Source organism: Podarcis muralis, chromosome 8 (assembly GCF_964188315.1).
Source record: "Podarcis muralis chromosome 8, rPodMur119.hap1.1, whole genome shotgun sequence".
Classification (NCBI taxonomy): domain Eukaryota; kingdom Metazoa; phylum Chordata; class Lepidosauria; order Squamata; family Lacertidae; genus Podarcis; species Podarcis muralis.
In genome coordinates, this window is record NC_135662.1 from 35,490,299 (window position 1) to 35,514,236 (window position 23,938).

The 23,938-nt window shown below is 41.0% G+C and overlaps 1 long non-coding RNA gene across 10 annotated transcripts in view; it reads left to right on the forward strand.

Annotated features, from left to right (window-relative positions):
- The window catches only part of LOC114600563 (uncharacterized), a 261,139-nt gene that overhangs the window by 182,858 nt on the left and 54,343 nt on the right, over nucleotides 1–23,938 (forward strand). For all 10 annotated transcript variants that reach the window (XR_013393915.1, XR_013393916.1, XR_013393917.1 and 7 more), the window contains one exon: nucleotides 4,201–4,352. This is a non-coding gene — a long non-coding RNA (uncharacterized LOC114600563). The remainder of the gene's footprint in view (nucleotides 1–4,200; nucleotides 4,353–23,938) is intronic.

Consider the following 23,938-nt stretch of genomic DNA (forward strand, 5'->3'; position numbering starts at 1 on the left):
ATCTCCAAGTAGAAATGGGGAATATTCCTTTCTAAATGCAGAGCCACTGACAGTCAGTTTAGACAATAGACGGATCAATTGTCTGAATCAGCATATAGCAGCTTCCTGTGCTGACTCTGTCTCCCCCAGGTCCCAAAGTGTTGCTTACATTTAGTTGTTGTAGCTGCTGGAGTGTAGAAAGACCAGGGGGTGTTATTTGTGATCTTGATGTATTATGCTGGCATTTGTATACCGCCTTTCAGAGAAAGCCCATGAACAGCATGTTAAAACCATACAGTTCACCCCAAAGCTAGTCTATAAATATTGCATCAGCAGCCATTTGAAACAATGCAAAAAAAATCATATATTAAATCAATGTAGCTAAAAATAAGACATCAACATAGAAGCAATTTAAATATACAGAGCATGGACATGTTAGCTGAAAGCTGCTTGAAAGCAGGTTTTCATACCCCATTGACAAACAACAGTTATTTCTATACACACACACCATTAAATTTTATATTGCTTGTGTATTTGATTATATCATTTCATTGTAGTATTGAATTTGACTTGTTGAATGTGTTCTGTTTGAATTAGTTTAAGTTTGTATTAAAAATGTGTGTTTTTTCTGTATTTTGATATTTGATATCTATTGTTATCCACTTTGGGCACAGTCTACTGTGAAAAGGGGTGTTTCAATTAAACTAAGCAGTAAAAAGCCCCCACTGTTTTAAAGATATCTTTAATAGTAGTCATTAATAGTGGGTGTAGGCCCACATTAGTCACAATCAGCATTGACCCACAGAAATCAATACATCCATTTCAAAAAGTTTACTTTGAGTATGACTTTGTTGGCTATCATCCATTATTTTTATATCTTAAAGTACTAATAAAGCATATAACATCTTTTTTACAGAGCAAATGCAAAGCTCAGTTGGTTAAAGCATGGTGCTGATAATGGCAAGGTTGCAGGTTTGATCCCCATATGGAAAAGCTGCATATTCCTGCATTGCAGGGGTTTGGATTAGATCAGTGTTTCCCAAAATTGGTTCTCCAGCTGGTTTTGGACTACAACTCCCATCATCCTTAGCTAGCAAGACCAGTGGTCTGGGATTATGGGAACTGTAGTCTGAGACCCAAATTTGGGAAACACTGGAATCCTCAGGGTTCTTCCAACTCTACAGTTCTATGATTCTTTTCATTTTGCACAGGGGTTTCTGTAAAATGGAGACTGCTACTGAAAAGGCCCTTTGTCCAGTGCCCACTAATCTACCTGGTCTTAAAGCTGGGCCAGAGCACAAGGTCTCTAATGCCAATCTCAAAGAACAGGCAAGTTCATACCAATAAACTGGGTCCAAACATTTTAGGGCTTTAAGGTAAAAAAAAACAGTACTTTGAACTGGGCCTGGAAATGCATGGGGGTCAATACAACTGTTGCAGCACCAGGGTGTGACAAACTAGTCCCTTGAACACCCTCATGGCCTCTTCGAAGATAGTTCCATGTAGTGTGAATTACAGCAGGCTACAGCATGCATGACTAAGGCTGGGCCAAGGCATACTGAGTGTTAGTGTCATAGCAAGTGCCATTTTCTAAAACACCCAGTGCTGAGATGTCACTACAAATTTCATCTCCCTGGGTTGTGCCTCCTTTAAAGTTGTATATCTCCCTTTCAAAGGTTACAGTGACCACACCATGGGAATGCCCCAAACGCATCTGCTAAGCATCGGATGAAGGTCTCTTCATCTGAGCAATACCTAGGTCTGAGCGATACCTACATTTTCCTATACAGTTACTGAATAAAAATAGATAAACATTTCAGCACACTGTAAAGAAGTTTTTGGATAAAGATTCAGTCTCTGCAAGAAGAGTTGAAATGTCCTTTTTGCAAGGAGAAGCTGCTTATCTTCAATTCATTTGAGAATTGTCCCCTATGATATTATCTAAAGTGCTACACTTCGCCTACCTTGGGCGGGGTGGTGGTGTATTTTCCTTTTAATCAGTAATTTCAAAGGAATGGGAAGATGCCTAAGCAGGGGTGCTGCTGAATACAACCTGGGTTATCTGGATACATATAAATGGATCAACAATTCCCTTTCTTCTAAGCAATTTAGGAGAGGGGAATCAAACAAACCAAAAGCCTTTCTGAATGGGTGCATTTCTTGAAATATAGAACATTACCAGAGAAAGTCATACCTTTGGGAACTATTCCCCCACCCCGTGCACAGGAAAAAAATCTTTCAGACTTCAGTGAGCCAGATTTTTTTAATGATAAAGTCTGAGATTCACCTGTTTTTGATTTGCTTATTTTTTCATAATATATTTTCCAGTGATCCCAGGATAGTGTCTGTGGGGAATATCCCATTTTATCTTCACAGTAATCCTGTGAAGTTGGTAGGCTAAGTTAAGGATGAAGTTCATTCTGTCATCTTCAAGACAAGGGAGGAGTTTGCACCCAGTTTTTCCTCAATCAGAATCTAGCATTATTTTAACCACTCTTCTGTCAGCTCTCCCACAGCCTTGGTTTATCCCAAAGTGGACTTTTCAGTTCATATCAGCATCAATATATTTAGAGAAACTCAAAGGGCTATTTCTAAAGTCCTCCTAAATTTTCTCAAAGACTCACAGTGGCAGTATGGGGAGTGGGGATCACCAGAAGGACAAAGTCTTTTTCTGGGGAGATGAACTTTATGGATTTATAAAAGTTAGGGGGCAAGTTGAGGGGGGGGGTCATGGACTGGTTGGATACAAAGGTACGGTGGAAGGAAGTAGCTGAGGAACCATCAAGGGAAGAAGGCTCAGAGCCTGGGGAGTGGTGGTGGAACAATGATAAGTGGTCAGAGGGAGAAGATGGGGAAGAGGAAGTGTGAGAAGCTAAAGACGTAACAGGGCATGGTGAGCTGGCAGAGAGAAGTCATTCAGCCATTCATATACTGTACATTTAAGGCACATGGCTCCACAAAGTATGCTGGGAACTCTGGTTTGCTAAGAACGTTGGGAATTATAGCTCTTGTTAGGGTTGAACTATAGTTGCCAGGATATTTTGGAGTGCGGAATGTGCTTTAAGTGTTCTTTCACTGAATGGTGTATACACAGCCAGAGATTCTGTTATGTGACAAATTATAAGGATTGACAACAACAGTGACAATGTTTTTAATGTAAGTGGAGAAAGAAAGTGACAAGATGGACAATTAGGAACAACATCTTCATCAAAGAGATGCAACCAAAATTTTACCTAAAGCCAGGGTGGAGTAGTGGTCATACTCATGTAAAGCATACAATGAGTTTTAAGTAAAGCTGGAAGCATTTTGACAGAAGCACACAAAATCCCCAGAGTGTTCCATACAGCTCTAATTTGTCAATGGGTTCACTAGAAAGCAAAAATCAAAGCAAATCTGGAGCTCACCTCAGCTCCTTAGTGTAATGAACTGGTAGGACAATAGGGAGGAGGAAGAGGATCCCAGGGAGGGGTGTGGCTAGGACAAGCAGGGGATGGAAAAGTAAGTACTCACAGGGTGACCAAGGATGGTGAGGGGATGGAGGTCAGTGCATAGAAACCAGAGCAGCAGAACCCATCACCAGAAGGGACCCTGACCCCATGAACATAGCAGGCATTGTGGCGCAGGGAGAGGCAGGTGGGGCTGAGGCCAGCAAGGGCCTACAGCCCAGCTCACTAGCTCTGGGAGGAGGGGTGTGATGCCTCAGCTGGAATAGGCTTAGAACAGGTAGCCACATGTCTCATCAAGCCCAGATGTTGCAATCATCAGGCAAAGTACAAAAAAGGAAGCAGAGCTGAGGTGCTGTATCTGTTCAACTGCCCATATTGATGGACCTTGACTCGGATGCTCCTGGATCTCCATGGGACTGTGCTTTGGGTTTAACTCTGGACTGTATTCTGACTGCTAAACTTCAGACTTGGCTACTTGGATTGACCTTGGACTGCATTTCCTTAGGACTATGGATTTTGAACTTTGCTTCTTGCTTCTGTGGTTTGACCCCTGGACTTAGACCTTGGACTTGACATACTGACTTGCTGCCAGGTAGACCAGGGGGTCAGGATACGTAGGAATTTTGGTGAAAGAAATCAAGAGTTTCAAGTGATTTTTCTCACTTATCTATAAATTACTTTGTGATCAGTTTGAGATACTGGTGGGACATCTAGGAGGAAGCACCGGCAATCAATTTGTCTACTTACATACTGTATTTTTTACCTTTCTTTTCAGACAGTTATGATCTCCCACAATGAATCACAATAATAAAGAAAATGAACAACAGACTCAGCCATCAGGCTTACAAACTAAAAATACAAGATACACAGGGGAAGGGATGCGGAAGGGAAAGGCAGAGGAGGAAGATCAGTTTTCCAAGGTCGGAAGTATGTGGTAAACATTTATATCTAATTCAAGCCAGACTCATCTTGCCTTTCTTGTGCTCTTGCCTGTATAACTGTTGTCGGCTCTTGTTCCTTTGGCCAATGGGGGGGGGGGTGAAATGTCCTTTCCCCCATTGCTTTTGCAGTCACTGGCAGTTTGAGAATTGTCTTATCTGACAGGGTTGGTTCCTTGATGGGACCAGGATGGCCTTTTGCTTGCTATGACTTGGGAACTGGGCTCTTGTGGCAGGGGAGAGTGTATCCTGCCCTTCAGCTCTGCAGTCCAAGAGCTGCAGGTGCAGAACAAAACAGAAGTTGAATTCTTTGGGATCGATCAGTAGTTTTAGTCCTGAAATGGACAACCAAAGTCATGCGGAGGAAAGGGGAAGGCACGGTTCTTCTTTGGCAATCACTCGTAGCCAAGTAAGATTGTCTTCCATAAACATGGTTTTAACAATGAGTCTGTAAGTGACTGTGGAGGCCATTTCTGGATCCACACATCTTTCCACAGTGGGGACATTGGTTTCCGGGTGGGAGTTGATCATGGTGTGGATTTGCCAAGCATGCCTTCCTCTTACCACGTTTCTCCCTTGCATCCTGAGTTCGAGTGTCTTCAGAATTCAGTGAAAGAAGGTAAAAGAAGAAAAGGAAAGTGCTGACTGATTCTGTTTGGGAGCAGAAGAGATGAAGAGGAAATCACCCAAGGAAAAGATGGAATACTTTGTTTACTTCTTGCCTTTCAAAGTGAAAACAGTGTCACTGAGACCCAAGCAGAATGGGATTCGAATTGATTGACAGAAAGGTCAAGAGACCTTTAGAGTTGAGGGGAAGGGAACACTGAAATAATCTTTTCTACTGTGAACTGGGAGAACACCAGGTTAGAGACGATCAAAAAAGGAGTAAAAAAAGAGTAAAAGGGCAAGAAATGAGGAAATTCTAGGTCACTCATTCAAGAATCATAGATGTATGAAGAACACTGGACATAGAGAGGCTTAAAAAAAATAAAACTATACTGCATTTCTGTCTTTCATGAAGAAAGGTTCCAGGAGAAACTGATAAGGGAAAGTGTTCAGCCATACTTCTGAATAATATTATTACCCTATCAATAATAGTTAAACTATATATCTATATCTATATCTATATCTATATCATCTATATCTATATCTATATCTATATATCTCTATATCTCGATCTATCATCTATCTATCATCTATCTATCTATCTATCTATCTATCTATCTATCTACGGTATCTATCTATCATCATCTATCTATCTATCTATCATCTATATACTGAATATGTAATTTAGGATAAAAGCAACTCCTTTTTTAAAAAAACTTCCAAATCTTATATTTGTATTCATTGAACTGCAGGGTTAAATTTCAGGGAACAGCAGGATTCCTGCTTTGATCCATAGATTAGAAAAAGAACTATTCTTTTTTTATCTCTTGGTGCACACACACAAATATTCTGTACAAACTCATTCACTGTATTTCTACGCAAATGTTGTACATCATTTGTAGATGACTGCAGGACGGAGGTAGAAAAATGTCTCTTTGTTTGAAGCACCAGAATTAAATTTATTCCTTGTCTTTTGAAGTCTTTGGAAGGTACCTGATAATCTGTATTATCTGTAGCATAAAAAAGCAAATGGCTCTTGATGGGGGGGGGGGCGTGAGTATAAACTTACTTTCTCAAAAATTATTTGAAGTAAAATACAAACATACACAGGAAGAAAGTGTTACATGGGGCATATTTATAGTAAATTATGACCTGGAGTGGGGTTGATGGGAAGGAGCAACCATAAATCTATCCTTTACACGAGTGGCCTGCCTCTTGTGAAAGTCAAGGGGGTTAACACTAAAGAAGCCTAGTTTCAGTGAATATCAACATATTGCAGAAATTCTCCCTATCTATAGGTAGTCCACAGATATTGTACCTTCTCTTTAGTACAAGAGTATGTGAAATTGCTTTATTCAGAGTTTCAAAGGCAATGGGTGAATAGTTCCATCTGCACAATCCTCATTATTAATGACTTAAGAAGTCACAGGACACCAGGTTTTCTGTCAATAATATGGTAGCTATTTCCATATTACAGCTGGCTGTCGGTAAAGGATGACCACCCAAGGCATCTCACAATATGATAAAATGTAATACATACAATGATGTAAAAAAATCGAAACTTAACACTGGGCAGCAGGGCTACTGCTATAGCTCAAGATCTTGCAGTGCAATCCTAACCATGTAGAATTCAGTTGGATGCACTGCCAAGTAATTGGGGTTAGGATTGCACCCTTCAACTCTAATGAGGCTGTTTCCCCATATGCTGCATTTCTGAATGCATCTTAACATTTAGATAATTGTCTCATAAGAGCTGCCATTTACTTTTGTACCAGGCTTTGAAATAAAATTTTATATCTCTGATCTGATGTTTCTAAGATCTCCAACATAATTAAACTCTAGAATTATTTATGAGCCGATTGCTTTTGCACTATATTAAGTGGTCATTAGAGCAGGGGGGAAACATAGCAACACTAAGCGAAGATACTCAACACTGGGTCTGGCCCGTCATAGTAACAACATCCGAAATACTATTATATGGCATATAAATATGCAGTGCTTAAGCTAGCCAGCACAGACCTTGCTAATGGACCATTCTTTCCCAGATGGATCAATATGCTTTTGATACTGAAATGTAATTCCTACTCCTTCCCCCATTTGGTCTCACTCAACAGTAATAGCACTCCATTTCACTCGGAGCTGGTCCAAACATTGCCACCTCCATGTGTGCGCACAACTGAAACTAATTTTCTGCACCACACATACCCTGAAGCCTGTGTGTGCAGATGAGGCAATACTTCAGGTGATGCATGTGGTAAAAAGTTTTTAGGGATTCCTGCTTTCATGTGCTGCACTGCTATGGGAACAACTTTTGGACAATGCTCACACTGGTTAGCGATGTTTGAGCTGGCCCTGGGCCAGCCTAGTGACAGTGCAGCTATGGACTGATTCTACCCACTGCTGTATCTGACTGTCATTTTATCTGAAGGCTGAAGAGGCAGTGAAATAATGGGAGGCATGAACTTAATCTGGACTGAATCCCTAGTGCTGGGATCCATATGTGGCATTCAGCTATTGCTGGCTTTGCAAGTTAATCCTCTGTAATCTAGACTAGCTTAATTTAGTAGGAGTACTAGTAAAAGGTGCAGGAGGAGACTCTTGAGAGTCCCATGGACTGCAAGAAGATCAAACCTATCCATTCTGAAGGAAATCAGCCCTGAGTGCTCATTGGAAGGACAGATCCTGAAGCTGAGGCTCCAATACTTTGGCTACCTCATGAGAAGAGAAGACTCCCTGGAAAAGACCCTGATGTTGGGAAAGATTGAGGGCACAAGGAGAAGGGGACGACAGAGGACGAGATGGTTGGACAACGTTCTCGAAGCTGCCAGCATGAGTTTGACCAAACTGTGGGAGGCAGTGGAAGACAGGAGTGCCTGATGTGCTCGGGTCCATGGGCCCTCGAAGAGTGGGACATGACTAAACGACTAAACAAAAAAACTAGTAAAAGGTGCAGTAGTAAAGTAACATTTGCAATTCAGGTAATAGAATATGGCTTTCAACTGAGTTAAAAGCATTTAAACATTTATTGTCTAACCCAGGGAAATTGTGACAAAATGTTGAGGACAAAACAAATACTGCCTATGCTGACAAATGGGAACATTCTTGATTTGTGAAATATGTTCATCCTTAAAAGTACCTGGAGTCAGAATGCATGTGGCAGGAAAAAAATGGATTTGGGGTAATCAGATTTTCAGGTAGATAAGGCAGGGAGTAGCACAGTGTATCCATTTATTGTCTGAGTCCTGAACAAGACAGGGTGTCCTGACCAGGAAGTAGCAGGGTATACAGAAGGAGTTCCAATTCCCCAGGAGTGAGGCACAACTTAAATTCAGTTTTACACAATGGAATCTTGCTATAGTTACTTAGCTACAATTGCATACAGAGAACAAAGCCTTGGTTAGAGTTACATCTTGATCTGATCATTATCATATTGTGCTGATTGGTTCAAGAGACTGTGTTATAGGTCATTTGTGAAAGCCTTACATTTCAAAGATATTGGTAGGAAGGTGCCTAATTTGGCATCTCAAGTTGAGTAGGTCTGGATATTTCCTCCTAGGACAGGGTGTGCTTTTTAGTAATTAGTGTCAATTGGAAATGATAGGCTACAGCTGTCGTTCTAAGGAGACTGATGCAAAATGTCCTCCAAGATGAAGACTGGTGTTCAAAATGGAACCTGAGAGACTTGAAACATTGTGCTAGTGAGCCAGTGAGACTACTTACTGGGGTCCAATTATAGGGAATATGTGACTCCATACTGTATCTCAGAACTGTAGCACTGTGCAAATGTGATCCCCTTTTAAAAAAATCTGGACATGTGTAAATAATAATGATGATAAACATGATCAAAATCAGCTTGAAATGTTGAAATATTTGCTAAAGCAGGTTTTAGAGTCAGGTCTTATTCTTGGTTACACTGTGTAAATTGGAGCATCATTTCCAATGACAGAGCCTATGCAAATTTACATCGTATAGCTGAGCTCTGAATCTAGCCAGTGGAGTTTTATTAAGAAATCAAAAAGCCCTTTCTTGTCTCTAATTCTGTCATTATGAAACTACGACTCTCTAGTAATGCTAGCTGAATTACTTCAAGTTGCCAGCTTAGAGAAAATGCAGCAGGAACATGAGGAGCAGACACTTAGAAGAGTGTTTTTCTTTTCATGTTCCTCCCCCAATTTGTAACACAAGATATGCAGATGCAATACGAGATGGGGTTTCTGCACATTTAATAGTCACACAGTAGAGGGAATTTCAGCAATCATGTTCATCAAAGCCAGGTTACAGTAGATAAAGCAAAGGTAATATTTGACAAAGTGAAATCTCAGCCTGGTCCAGTCTTTACTGATAGCAAAGAATCAGGCAACCACTAGGCATAGCTGATCAGGACCTTGGACAGGTAACTGTTGCTTCAGCAAGGTGCATGGCGCTTTGAAGACCTTACAAATAATTGGCTGAAGCTTTCTCAACTGTAGCAAAGGAAGCTGTTGCTTCAGCAGGCTGCAAAGTCACTCGAAGACCTTATTAATGTTGGCAAGCCTGGTAGGGCTTTGGGGAAACTATCTAGGATCTTAGGGAAGTGCTGTTGGGAAGCTACCTAAGTTCTTATAGTATTGCTGCCTTATTCAACCGTAATTGGCCTTTCCATTGAGTGGCGATGGGAATTGCAGAGTCCTCTTGATCTGATTGTTTTCCTGGTCTCAGTAATTTTTCTGGTCTCAAAGGACCTAGGGGGGAGACTCCTTATCCAGGGGTCTCCTCCAAGTCTGAGTAGGAGTGAGATTGAAGGTATCAAATATAACAGCATGAGAGTGAGCAAAGAGCAAAGAGCAGAGAATGCCTTCCAGACTCTGCAACCTTTGTTCTCTTCAAGTTACTTGTTTTAAAAAGCTATCTTCAATACTTTAGAACTATATGGCTGGAAGAGTGGCTTGGCCAACTGCTAATTCTCAGGCAGAATAAAGGAAGAGGACGGATGCTTTATTCAAGAAGCTACCACATTTTGCCACCATAGACCAGAACCTCATGGAGAGGATTCTTGCTTTACAGCTGTAAGAGTGATGCACACCTGCTTGCTTTAAAAAGTTAGGTAGTTTTCAAGAGCGTAATCATCTTTGCCTTCGTCTCTTCTTATGTGACAGCCAGTTCACCTGCGCTTCAGCTAAACTTAAAATGTTTTTTTGTTTACACATCTGAAAACACTGAAAGATAATAATATTTAGAAATGAAGGAATGTGAAGTCTGTGTTCAGATAAATTATTTATATAATTATCATGTAATTAAAGTAATTACAGATTAAGGGGATAAGACTTCTCTTTATTTCTATCTTGAGGGGATGTAACTATGCTCACCACACACACACAAATGTGTAAAAAAGAAGTTGGAGATGCTGTCATCTGGAAAGAATATAAGTTTTATAGAGAAAACAAACATGAATATTTTAAATTTTCACAGGAAACAAAAAGGCACTGCAAACACAGCTTGTTTGGGCTGCATTAATCTTAACATTAAATTAAGGAAGGTTTCATTTTTTAAAAAAATAGTGTCCTTTAAACAAGCTGAAGCACTATTTGGTGGTCTAATGTAGGTTTAAATGTATGGCTCCCACTTGCTTGGTAATGCAAGGGCTGCTAACCCTTTTGGATCAGCGGGCACATTTGGAATTCTGAGAAGGTTCCATGGACCCTAGTCAAAAAATGGCTGTTGTGGGGTGTGACATAAGATCAATGGCTACCACATCTATAAAGAGCAGAAAAAGAGACTGGGCTGCAAATTAGTGGGTACATACCCACTATCAGACTGCCCCCCATTAATGAAAAAGGCACCAACATCACTTGCTCATCATTGTCCAAGAGTGGTGATCAGCCCTTCAAATCATCCTAAGCTCACCTTTTTTTCACATCCTGGTTGCTGCCAAATCCTACCACATAGCTGAGTGGTACATGAGTACAAAATTTATTTAGAGTACTTATATGCCACTTTATAGCTATAAGAGTCTCTCAAAGCAGTGTACAAAATTTTCTCACACTAAAAATGATATCCCAGTCTGGCATCAGGGACAAACACATCTTTCTGGAGCCAGGAGGCACTTCCTGCCCTCAATCTTGGTGTTTCTTGGAGTTGTCCTTTGAGGGAAGGGAGCTGGATTTCATGCATCCCACATTGAAGGTAAATCTTCTCTTTTTGGTAATTAGCAATTGTTGGCCACTGTTTCCAGTGATGTCCTCTTGGTGCAAGTGAGTGGGTCTCGGCAGCTGGAGCTCACTCAGTCCATGATGGAAACAAGTCTTCCTTTGCTGGTATTTGTTGATTCCAGGCAACAACTCCTGCTGAAGTCCTCTGAAACAAGGGAGAGGGTTTGAACAGTTGGATCTCACTTGGTCAGTAATGCAGGCTTAAAACACCTGAATACACATATCGGGGAACCCTGATTGGACCAAAATTGCCATATGTATGTTCATGGGAGCTTCAAGATGCACAAATACGAGTGCATTCACAGTTTATGTGGAAACACTAGTATGATACTGGGATACATATGACAATGAGTGGAGGTGGTTTATTCTACATCTCAAAAATCTACTCTTTTCTCTCAGTGGCTATTGCGAAAACCCTCATCATTTCTCATCCACAATCTGCAATATCTTCTTCCTGACCTTCTCTCCCGTGCCCGCCCCTTGCTTCAATATGTTACCAGTGCCTTTTGCTAAAATTATCATTCACTGCCATCATTATGATCATGTTTGCCCTTTCTTAAAGACCGTGCACTACATTTCTGTCACTTGCAGTGTCATCTTGAAGCACCTAATCCCCCTACATTTATGTCTTTCCAACTTTTCTCCCCTAACTAGGTCTTATCTCTTACTCCCCCTTTCTCCTTTTTTCATCCAATGTATTGTGGATAAAGCTCAGTTTATACTGCATTTGATGATGTCCAGTTTATACTGCCTTTAAATGTACTACAACATTTAAAATCCTAGAACTTTTAGACCATTAGTATTGGTGGGTGGAGTGGACCAGGGGTGAAGTTACTAGATTAGAAAAATCTAATGCTTGCACTATAAAGATGGTGAATAAAGTAGAGGAAGTTCTGTCTAGACAATCAAGTAACAAGGAAAGGTTTCATTCTGAAGACCAGTTTAGACTTGGATCTCAGTCTCATAGTCTGCTGAACCAATACAGAATCTTCCATATGAGCGATTGATAGATTCCCAATACAAGGCAAATCGGCAGCCAGTCAAACCACTGCATCTGTCAGTGTCCCTCTGCTGTTCTTCAGTAGAACACTAGCACCACTCATTGTAGCATAAGAAAGGGTGTGCATCACTTGTATTAGTAGGATGGTACAGGACAGGCCCTACTCAATATTACACTCATGTGTGAAACTCTATTACAACCTCAAGGCAGCCAGTTGGACCATAGTTTCCTGGAACCTGATCTGTTGTGTGACCCTATTTGCAATTTGCAAAACTATATGGTTCCATTCAATTTCCTTCCATTGAGATGTTTGCTTTGTTGGTTTCCTTTGTTGATTAAAACATTTATATCCTGCCTTTCTAAGAACACAAGAATAATCGTGTTTGACTAAACCTTTGGCTCTAGTGGTTTTCTGATATTTTCTGTCTAAAATGGGATTACCCAAACTCTACATGGTATGTCAAGTGGGGAATGCAAAAGATGAAGGCATTACAATACTTATCCCCTCCCCTAATAATCTCTAGCATGGAGTTTAATGTATAATGGCATTATGATATTGGCTGGGAGAGGAACTTTTTCTGATTGGTGGGCCCAGTTCTTATTCTCTAGTGGGCCAACTTTGGTAGGTGGGTGGGACTTTGAAGTGTTTTTGAATGTTTACAGAGCAGTGCTGGGAGGGAGGAGGAGGAGGAGGAGGAGGAGGAGGAGGAGAAGAAGAAGAAGAAGAAGAAGAAGAAGAAGAAGAAGAAGAAGAAGAAGAAGAAGAAGAAGAAGAAGAAGAAGAATGTGTACCATCCTTTCTCCAAAGATCCCAGGGCGGTTCACAACAGAAGAATGCAAAATGAGAATACAAAATACATAATAAACAAAAACAAAAACAAAGCAATACCCACATTCCACAAATACATTAAAAACCCATGGAATGTTAATCAGTCAAATTCCTGGTTGAAGAGAAACGATTTTGCCTGTCACCTTAAGATATGAATTGAAGGCACCAGCCAAGCCTTCCTTGGGAGAGCATCCCACAAATGGGGAGCCACTGCAGAAAATGCCCATTTTCATATTGTCATGCTCCAGACCTCTCATGGAGGAGGCACACAAAGTAGGGCTTCAGGCTCCAGGTCAGTTCATATGGGGAGCAGTAGTCCTTGTGGAATTACAGTCCCATTTAAAGCTTTATTGGTCAAAACCAGCCAGTGCAGTTGAGCCAGGAATGGTATAATATGCTCAAACTGCCTTGCCCCAGTGAGCAACCTGGGAACCAAATTCCGTACCAGCTGAAGTTTCTGAACCATCTTCAGAAGCAGCCCTACATATAACGTATTGCAGTAATCTAACCTAGAGTTTACCAGAGCATAAATGACAGAAACCATTTCCCCCTCCTTGCTCCATCAAAAGAAAAATGTGGAGCTCACTTTAACCTTCCAATTGTTCCTTTGAAGTAACCTGATGGCATGCATGACATGAGAATGGGTGTGACTTGCACAGAATAGCAATTTTATTTTCAACCACTTTCCTAATGTTTCCTAAATTGGAATTTCACATCTGCTGAATATTGAGCCAACATCTTCATCAAGCTATTTACTACAGTTTCACGATCTCATATTTGGTCAGGCTGGTTTTGACCAATAAAGCTTTAAATGGGACTGAACGTCAATGTTCAGTCAGGTTCACATGAGCAACAGCAATTCTTGAGACAACTGTGGGATGACGAACAACTGCAAGAAAAAAATGTAATGGATTGGTAGGCTTAGGCTACCCATCAGGTGAAGAAAATAGTTTTTTAAATGTATGAACTGACACCAGTGAAGGGTTTTATCCTCCCCTACCCCAGCAATTTTGTTTAGTAAAAAATGTGAATGTTTGTAAATAATTTTTGGAGCTATATTTTGAAATGTAAAAATCTGGCTTGCCAAAACTGCATGTGATGACAGCAGCTCCCCAGAATGCACAAGATATGCATTTGACAGTGTTTAAAGCTTATAACAGGTCAAAATTCTGACTGTCCTGGGAACTGAGAACACATCTGTCTTCTTTCTGCAGGCTGGGATTCTTAGGCTAGAACTCATTGTTAAACAGAGCACCTCAAATCAGACAGCTGTGTCAGACTGGCAAATTACACCTTTACAAAAGGATTTAGTCCAACTATTTTGTTTTGACACATTGCTTTTGTTTTCCTTCTTCATTCAGATTTATGGAACCATCCTTTTGTTTTAATCATGACAAACTGCGTGAGGTTTAAAGTGCACTCTCTCCACTGGCTTATTTTGCTGTTGTCACCTTGAGCATTTTAGAGCAGTGGCTTTTTAGACTGCAGACGTTCATTTTAAGTGAAGGATAAATTGTCTAAGGGTACATTTTGAACAATTTAAGCTGATGAACCCTTTCCCATGTCTCTCAGTGAGAGTCACGTGTGTTTATTTAGTTTTATATCCAGCTTTTCCTGCAAGAGTTCACAGTGGGGAACAATCTGTATAAGACAAGTTTGACTACATAGTCCTGCCTCCTTCATGCCGACACCTGTGCCAAACACCATCCTAGCAACAGTGTGTTCAAAGTTAAGTGTATCACACATAGAGATGTACACATGTAGCGTTCTTTCCATGAAAACATGAATCCTGATTGGCCAGGGTCATTTGTGTGGAAGGTGACGTACTTGTCTACATGCATTGGCACAAATGCTGTTCGTCCTGACATGTTCCAAGTAGCACGGAGAGCTAGCTTACACAATCATGCTATATTTGGTATCTATGCATATGGTAGCATGAATAAAGTTAAGTTCAGCTGTTTGACTTCAGCAATCAAATCTGGTGTACAGGAGGCATGCCTCTATATGAGATAGGGCTTGTGGAGATGACATATAAGACACAGTTTGATTTGTTTAGTGGCCCTTCCCTCTGTCCCTGCCACCTGCCTTCCCAACATTCCCAGTTTCCTCTACATACTAACACTTTAGGAACACAAGAGCCTAGGCCTAATAACCACGTCCCTCATAAAGGCTTCGTTCCTTTTCATGTTTTGCATTCTTGGCTGATCAACACTTAAAGAGGGGGCTGAAAGAGAGATTAGAAAGTCTTTGCAGATACAAAATGCGATGTCATAAGTGTCAAGTCAACAGAGACATTCCCTACAAGATTGGTCCATTTGCTTTTAGAATTTGTACCTGCCAGTCTGACCCCAACACGTTAGTGCTGGGAAAGTTTCTGTGTATTTGTCCTTAGCCTTTATTTGCCCTCAAAGTGGTAGATGATTTCAAATTCTCATTAAGTAAATGTTCTTTTGACCCCTCTTCCAGTCTTGCCCACTAATGAGGTAGTAGATGTGACATAGGTGCCTATGAATAATAAATCTTTGGATTAACCCGTCCAATGGGTCCAACATTCTGATTAGAATATGAGAATTTGGATGCTTCAAGAGAAGGAAAGTCAACTGGCTCTTTCTTATGACTACAGTGGTACCTTGGGTTAGGTTACCCAGAAATAGTACCTCGGGTTAAGACCTTTGCTTCAGGATGAGAACAGAAATCATGCAGCGGCGGCACGGCGGCAGTGGGAGGCCCCACTAGCTAAAGTGGTACCTCAGGTTAAGAACAGTTTCAGGTTAAGAACTGATCTCCATAACGAATTAAGTTCTTAACCCGAGGTACCACTGTACTTGCTGTTGTGAGTTTGCGGGGAAGGTAGGTTTTATGCCTGAGTCCCTTCAATTTCCTGGATCCAGGAAGGATTCAAATTACTGGAATAGCCAGACAAGTTTCTTGGTAAAGGGCCTCTAGGTATGGGCTGTTAACAAAGGAAGTGGCTCTGTGCCAGATGACAAATAGCTGCCCCTCCCTCCTTCAACTCACTGGTAGTTAGACAAAGGCAGAGTTGGTGTGTGAGAGGTAGAAGCTGGCTGCAGGCGGCAGGCTGAAGCCTGTGAGACAGAGCCATGCCTGATTTCTGCTGGAATCCAAAGCTGTGGCTATGCGAGAAGCAAGACCCTCTTGGCGGGTTAATGCTGTGAGCTCCTTCATTGTGGGCTCAGCTTGTATATGTGCGTAGATAAAACCACACATCCTAAAGACACAACAGTCTCCACTGCCCCTCATTCCAAGGAAACCAAACCCAGGGTTAGCACCTGGAACTCCTAGAATCTTACACCGCTCAGAGGTTGGCGTGGCGTGCAACAATATTACTTTCATTCATAAGAGCACTTTTTTAACAGCAGATCTTATAGTTGTGTATGCACTGTACAGTAGGGCTGCTAGCTCATCAACTAGTTTATTAAGTTTCATGGAATTCAATTTAGAATTCAATTAACAAACACATACACACACACACACACACACACTTAAAACTTTTTAGTAACCTCACCTGAACTTGAATCATGGTATCATGGATGATATGGAACTAAGCAAAGGGTGCAATGAACAGAGAGGGGAAGGGGCCAGGGTGAACCTGCTACACATATCTAAGCCTGCTCTTAGTAGCTATACTACCCAACACTCATTTCTACCTTTGCTCTGTCTGCTTCAGTTTTAGTTGATGCACAGCATTTCATTCCGCTGCAGTGAATAACAGGTGTCCAGGAGCAGAGCAAGCATTTATTATTATTTGTTTATTCATTGAAAAGCATTTCTAAACTACTTGATATTTCCCCCCCCCCAAAAAAAAACCCCTCTTATACAAAAAATAACATGAAACCAGTAAAGGAATTTTATCAAAAAAAAGTAAGACAGCAGAATAAATGAAAATAAACATAGGAGCCGGTAAAAACAAGAATTCAGAAACAACAGTAGCATAAGTCTGGACAAGAAAAGATGTGTTCCAAAAACGTCTGCAGCAAGTAATAGGTGATGCTTCACACCTGGCAGAGGGAAGGGACATTCCACAGGGCAGGGACAATTGCTCTCATGTCCTGTCTATGGGTTCCTGTAGGCATCTGGCTGACCCCTGCAGGAAGCAGCATGCTGGACCACATGGACTCTTTGGCCTCATCTAGCAGCTAATGTTCCGACTTCCTGTACTGATTTTTTTTTAAATAAACGTCTTATTTATATTGCATTTATATTTATATTGCATTGTTGTTGCCAGCTCTATGACTCATCATCACTTTCTGTCAATTTTTCATGTTGCTCTTCTTTTAAAAAAAAATCTAATTGAGGTAAACACTTCATGTATTACATTTTTATTTTTATTTTTTTTCAAGCAAGATTCTGGACAGTATTCAGCTACCATTTCCCATCAGTGCAAGTATTTCTCCTTGTGTAATGGGAGCTTTCCACCCTCCCTTCCCCGGGTTCTCCCATGTGTGTACCATACCTTCCTCAAATCTGCCCCAGAGGATTGGAGGAATCTCTAGAATAGATTTAGGGGTTCATGGGTGGGAAGAGTGGAGGAAATATCCCATCGCATAATCCTAGCACCAACAGAGTGTCCACATACTTCTACATTGGATGCAGTTATCCAAACTTCCTTAACCATACGTTAGGACATCTGTGAAGGGAATTCCACCAATACTACTGTGCAATTTCACCCTCCTCTCTAAAATACTGCTTGTTTTTGCTCGTCTTATTTCTGGTAATTCCTACTATATTGTAATTTACCTTTGTGAAACTGAAATCGTTGTGAAGCAATGATGCCAAGATGTGCAACAATATTCACTTCTTCTTCTTTTGAAAACAATATTCACTTCTTGAATTCCTCACCACTGAACAAAATGCCCAAATTTGTTGATGCCCAAATTTGTTGATTGTTTCCTGCCGTGGCCCAGTTAAAGTCTCAAAAGGAAATGAAACCAAAAACTTGCCACCTGTTTTTCTTTACCTTATCACTTCCAGCTCATCTGAAAAACTGTACAGAACCTGAAGCATCTCAGGTTTAAGCCTCCAGCAATTACTTGATTCCCGTAAGGAAACTGTTGCGTTGGATCAACAAAACAGCTTTTGCCAACAAATAAATGCCTGAATTTCCATACTCTCCATCTTGATCTGAAAAAGGAAGCTCCAATGTCCTTTTATATAAGCAAATAATCTAGGGCTGCAAGGAGGTGGTGATTTACAACCCATCCTATGTTAGTCACAACCACCTCCATTTCTGAAACATACGCTATTTGGCTTGCAAAAAAGAAGGCGATAACAAATGCCACTCAAATTCGCTGGTGTGATTTCCTTTCCTGACCTCATGTGAACATACAAACTGTGGCCATTTCCTTTCCTGTTTCCAATGAATTCTCCAACATTCCTAACTGTAGCCTATTTTAATGGAAATAAATATGCAAATGGGACACAGGGGGTCACTGCCTTGCATTTGAGGTGTGACCTTGGGTTGGTTATTCTTTATAAATGACTTGAATGAAGGAGTTGAGGGGATGCTCATCAAATTTGCAGATGGCACCAAACTGGGAGATGTAGCTACAATCCAGAAAGCCCCTTAAGGCAATGATTGGACAAATAAGGCTATCAATAGCCACTGGCCATGATGTCTGTGCTCTGCCTTCACTGTCTAATGCTTCTGAATGCCAGTTGCTGGAAACCATCCCTGGGAGGGGAGAGCACTCTTGCACTCAGGTCCTACTTGAGGATTTCCTATAGGCATCTAGTTGGCCATTGTTAGAATAGGATGCTGGACTAGATGGTGCATTGGCCTGATCCAGCAGGGTGGTTCTTATGCAGATGGGTTTGTGTAGGCCAACTGGTTCTTTCATCTCCCTGCTCTCCTGCCCCACTTCTGGTGTTGCATTGCAAACTGGCTTTGAAGCCAGCTCCAAGTTTCTAAAACACCAACTTGTAATGTGCTACAGATCATGGGGAATGAGGTGATAAAACCCCTGCAGGGTATGTAGAACAAGTTATGTGGCTTTCTCAGTTCTCGCCATAGACTTGTTTGCTACTTCCACAATTCACTTTCCCCAAGAGGTTCTGAAGTTACAGCAGTGTCTACCATAGGCTCATTAAGGATGTCACAGTGTTAATAAGTTCTCCACTCCTACGCAACTTGCCTAGATCCAAGCTAGAAGATTAAAGATACTTGAAGCCACTTTGGATAATCTTCCTACAAGTACCATTCTCAATCTCATGGGAATGCCCTGAAGGAAAAGATAGCTGAACCTATGTTAAACACCAGGCTGCATGGCAAGCCATATCGGAACTTCAAAAGCACTTTGTGATCTTGTGCAAGGTGGCTTCTGCCCCAAGGGGAAATGCTTAGAAGTTCCACTGAGCACACACAAGCCCTCTAGGCTTGACTGGAGTAACTCCCTCGATTGTGATCAAGATTTGAAGGAGTTGTGAACATTTTAAGAAATATGTATTAAGAACTTTTTATATAAGCTCCTAAGCTTTGCTCCAAATGCTCCAAACTGAACGTTCTAAAACTTTGTCCAACAATTATTATTTTTTTCCAATCTAAAAAGAAATGGGGGGGGGATTCAGCCCAAGGTTAATTACGGTAAGTAGTGAAAGGTCCTTCACCATGAGACATTTCACTAGTTTTCTGCATGACACATGCTTCTGTGAGAGCCAGTGTGGTGTAGTGGTTAAGAGTGGTAGTCTCGTAATCTGGGGAACTGGGTTCGTGTCTCCGCTCCTCCACATGCAGCTGCTGGGTGACCTTGGGCCAGTCATACTTCTCTGAAGTCTCTCAGCCCCACTCACCTCACAGAGTGTTTGTTGTGGGGGAGGAAGGGAAAGGAGAATGTTAGCCGCTTTGAGACTCCTTCAAAAGGGAGTGAAAGGTGGGATATCAAATCCAAACTCCTCCTCCTCCTCCTCCTCCTCCTCTTCTTCTTCTTCTTCTTCTTCTTCTTCTTCTTCTTTTGTTTTGTTCTTGGCAAAGCATTGGTCAGCTAATAATAACACAGAACCTCTGACCTGAAGTGTGGAGCTTCTTTTGCATCCTAATGCAAGTCCTGCTTTTATTTTTGTGCCTTTTCCCCTTTTCTTTTTGGTATAATCTTTATAAACCTGGACTGCTTGAATTGCATCTCCTGAGCATTTCAATTATAGATAGTGAAATGTTTAAGTGAAGATGAAATAGAATAACAACAAGCAAGGCCTCTGCTCTGATTTGACACAGAGTCCAAAGACCAGCTCACATAGAAACTTTATTTTTAAAAGCTGCTTGCTGGGGGAAGGGTAACTGGTGGTACTGGTCGTCCATTGCTACTCCTAAACATCCACTTGATGAGAGTCTAGGCTTTTGAAACAAGCTTCAAGCATACAGCCTCAGCTTAGACCAGAAATTGCACACACTACACCCGTCTTTTCATGCATTCTCCTAGCAAACTATGCCTGCTTCTGTGCACATATACCTTATAAATGGATAAAGGAAGAGATCGCTAGCATGGCTTCTCCAGATGTAGTCTCATCATCCCTGACCACTGGCCATGTGATTGGGGCAGATGGGAGTTGTAGTACAGCAATAGCTGGAGGGCAACACATTGGCTATACCTGGATTAAGGCTAATTTCCCTAAACTGATACCTTCCAGATGCTAATTAAAGGACTAATTAAAGCAAAAAAAAAAGTCATTTAAAAAAAATGAAAATTTGGGGGAGGATCTGGTGGGATGCACAAAAAGACCTCTTGGTCCATTAGTTACACACCCCAACTGCAGATAATGTATTTAATTCTCCATGTACTTCTTTTATTCTTACAAATTGGCTGAAAGCATTTCTACTCAAGCAATGAGGATCTGAGATGAGCTGGGTGGGTGTGGGTGTTTCTAGCTGTCCCATATTTTATAGAGGTGGCACTCCTAATCAAATTGTTCTCACACACTGTGAAGTGTTTGGGATTCATAGAGGGCCTGGAGTACTTCCCCAGGGAATAAGACTTGAGCTGACAGAAGTCCAGAAAAGCAGCCAGATGAAAGGGTCTGAAGCTAAATTAGACTAGTTGTAGTTGGCCTTGACTGAGGGGTGCCAAACGGCCATATTATTAAAAAATAAGCCTTGCATACACACCTAAAACTTGCCAAGTAAAGGTGAAGCAGACTAGTAGGCATATTGCTAAAAAATAATAATTTCCAGCATTAATTTCTTCAAAACTGTGTTATTTCTGGGGCTTTTTGGAGTGTTCCAACCACAGTTCCACAAATCTATATAACTTGTAGGGCATTTTGTTCATCAGTACTGATTTTCCAGTTCAGTATGTGACATGCTAGATCGAAGGGTGGACATCTCGAAGACATCATTATGCTGTACCTAAAACTGCAGAACTTCTAGAGAGTCTTATATAACAAGGGTGTTTTGTGTGTGCTTTTAAAATCCTCATTCTGGGTTCTGCAATATTTTCAAACGTATCCAAGTGCTAATAATGCTTCCATCCTTCACACAATTACCAAGAGTTGCAGGGATTGCCGTGGATATAAATGACTGGCAAGCTTAACATCTCCTGTTTTCAGTTATGAGAAACTGTGAAGGTGAAAAGGTCACTCTCATTAGTGATGGATCTGAGATTGCACCTTGTGACTGACCAACTTTATATCCATTTAACCAGATATTAGCAATTCATCTGGGGGACATATCAAAATAGGTAATAAATATATTTAGGGTAAAAGGCAACTCATTGGGAACTTCTCTACTGAACATTGAAATGAAATGAAATTTGGTAAACATGTTCAGGACACCATTCTGTATGTTATATTCAAAAAAGCTTAGCTTTTGCATCTATTTTCAAAAGACTGGAGAAAATGCAACACTGTAATATACGTCCCTTGAAATTTGATATACCAAAATAAAAAGTGAGTTATTTTTCAGATGTTCTAAATTCATGCACATTATTCATGTATGGCACGGTGACATCACAGTGACAAGCTCCACACCCAATGTATGCGTGATGTCTGAGAATTCACTGAGCTTGATCTTAACATTTTCTCTTGGGAAATGCCCAGAAATGGCCATTTAGTCAGACTTCTAGACACTGAAATTCATTGCTCCATGAATTTTCTAGATTATTATTCCCCCCCCCCCTCTATGTTAGCTATGGTTAAAACAGGTGGCCTTGCCCACCTGTTGTCACCCAGAATTGAATGGGGAAAGAAAGAAAAACCAATTTAAGCAACGTGCTGTTCATGTTAACTGCTCTGAGCCATGATTCCAAAGTTGTCACTCCATGACCACCACTAATCAACCGGAGACCTCTTTGCAGTCTGTTGGGAGCTGATGGGTCCTGTGTTTCAAGTGCTGCTCCTCGCGTCCAGCTGCTAAATCTCATTAAAAACAACTAAAAGATACATTAAATACTCCACTAAAATGACTTTTCCATGAATGCAGTTCTGAGTGTGAATATTATTTCTTCCTCTGAAGCTGTTCTCTTCCAGAAGCTAAATAAATAATAATTAATAACTTATTTATAAAGCCCCACCATCACCAGCAAGGGGCTTACAGCACTGTACAACATCATCAAAACATGATCAAAACCTAATGAACAGAAGTTCACCTTCATTAAAATTCAAGCAACAGTATGATTACAGATGCAATAACATGGTTTTTTCCAATCGCCGTGTCTGTTCACACAACTGGGCTTACACACAGCGTTTTCACAACTGGAGTTGCTTTTAAGGAATGATCAGCTGCAGCCAAAATTTAAGTTATGTATGTGTAAAAGATGTAACAACACTTTCCCTCCTATTTCTCCTCCTGTGTTGAGTTTCATTGAGATTAACTACAGTACTTTGACAGTCTTGGATCCTAAAGCACAGCTCACGCTGAGAAAAATGTTGTGGTGAGCTGCTATCATCAGGACTGGGCAATGCTGAAAAACATGTATTTGAAATTTGTATTCAGTCCCAATTGCGCTGTCACACTAGGATTCTGCTCTAGCTGCAGGGGCATAACTCTCTGCTTGCACTGAGGCAGCTAAAATGGATTCATAAACAGATTATGGGGCCATATCCTAAGATACATGTTGGGGGGATGGGACACTCCCAAACACCTCATCTATCACTGTATCTAGAGCTCAGCAGTCCACTCTTTTTATAAGTTTTACCAAGAAGGAGAGGATTCAATCTTGCTTAACTGAGTGCAACAATTTAATGACTAAAGCTATAGAAGATTACTGCTAATGCTGCCATTTAGAACGTGACTAGAGAAGCACACTTTATTTTTTGACAGAGAGTTAGGTTAGGTGCATTGAATTTATTAATTGATTCCCAGGAACAACAAAATGCCCTGAAGTGATTTAAAACAAAAATAAAATATAGCATTAAAAATGCATGGCATATAAAAAGGTCAGACTAAAAACATCCAATAATTGGTACTCCCACAGGAAAACAGAAACTTCTTTGCCTGTACCAAAATGATAACAGAGTTGGCTCCAGGTGAGTCTCCTTAAGGAGAGCATCCCATAGATGGGAAAGGCCCTTTCTCTCATCACCAGTTGATGGTGAGTTTGAAATTATAAAATCTGCCTATGTGTCTGCTCTGAAGAAGATCATTAAGCTTAGGGAAGGTACAGGGCCGGCTCACCATTGAGGCTATAGGGCAGCAGATCTCAATGTTGATTTTTATCCCCCCTTTGTTCCTGATGTCGGTCTTCACTCTCCTCTTTTTCCCTGGTGGGGAGTGGGGACACCATATTGTGGTTCCTCTCTGGTCCCAAAATATTATTGGGCCAGCTCTGGGTGGGTAGCTATGGGCTCAGATGACCTGAAATACCTCCTGCTCCCATAGCTACCCACCCGGAGCTGGCCCAATAATATTTTGGGACCAGAGAGGAACCACAATATGGTGTCCCCACTCCCCAGAACATAGAGAACTGTGACCAAGAACTGTTACTAGAACATAGAGAACTGTGACC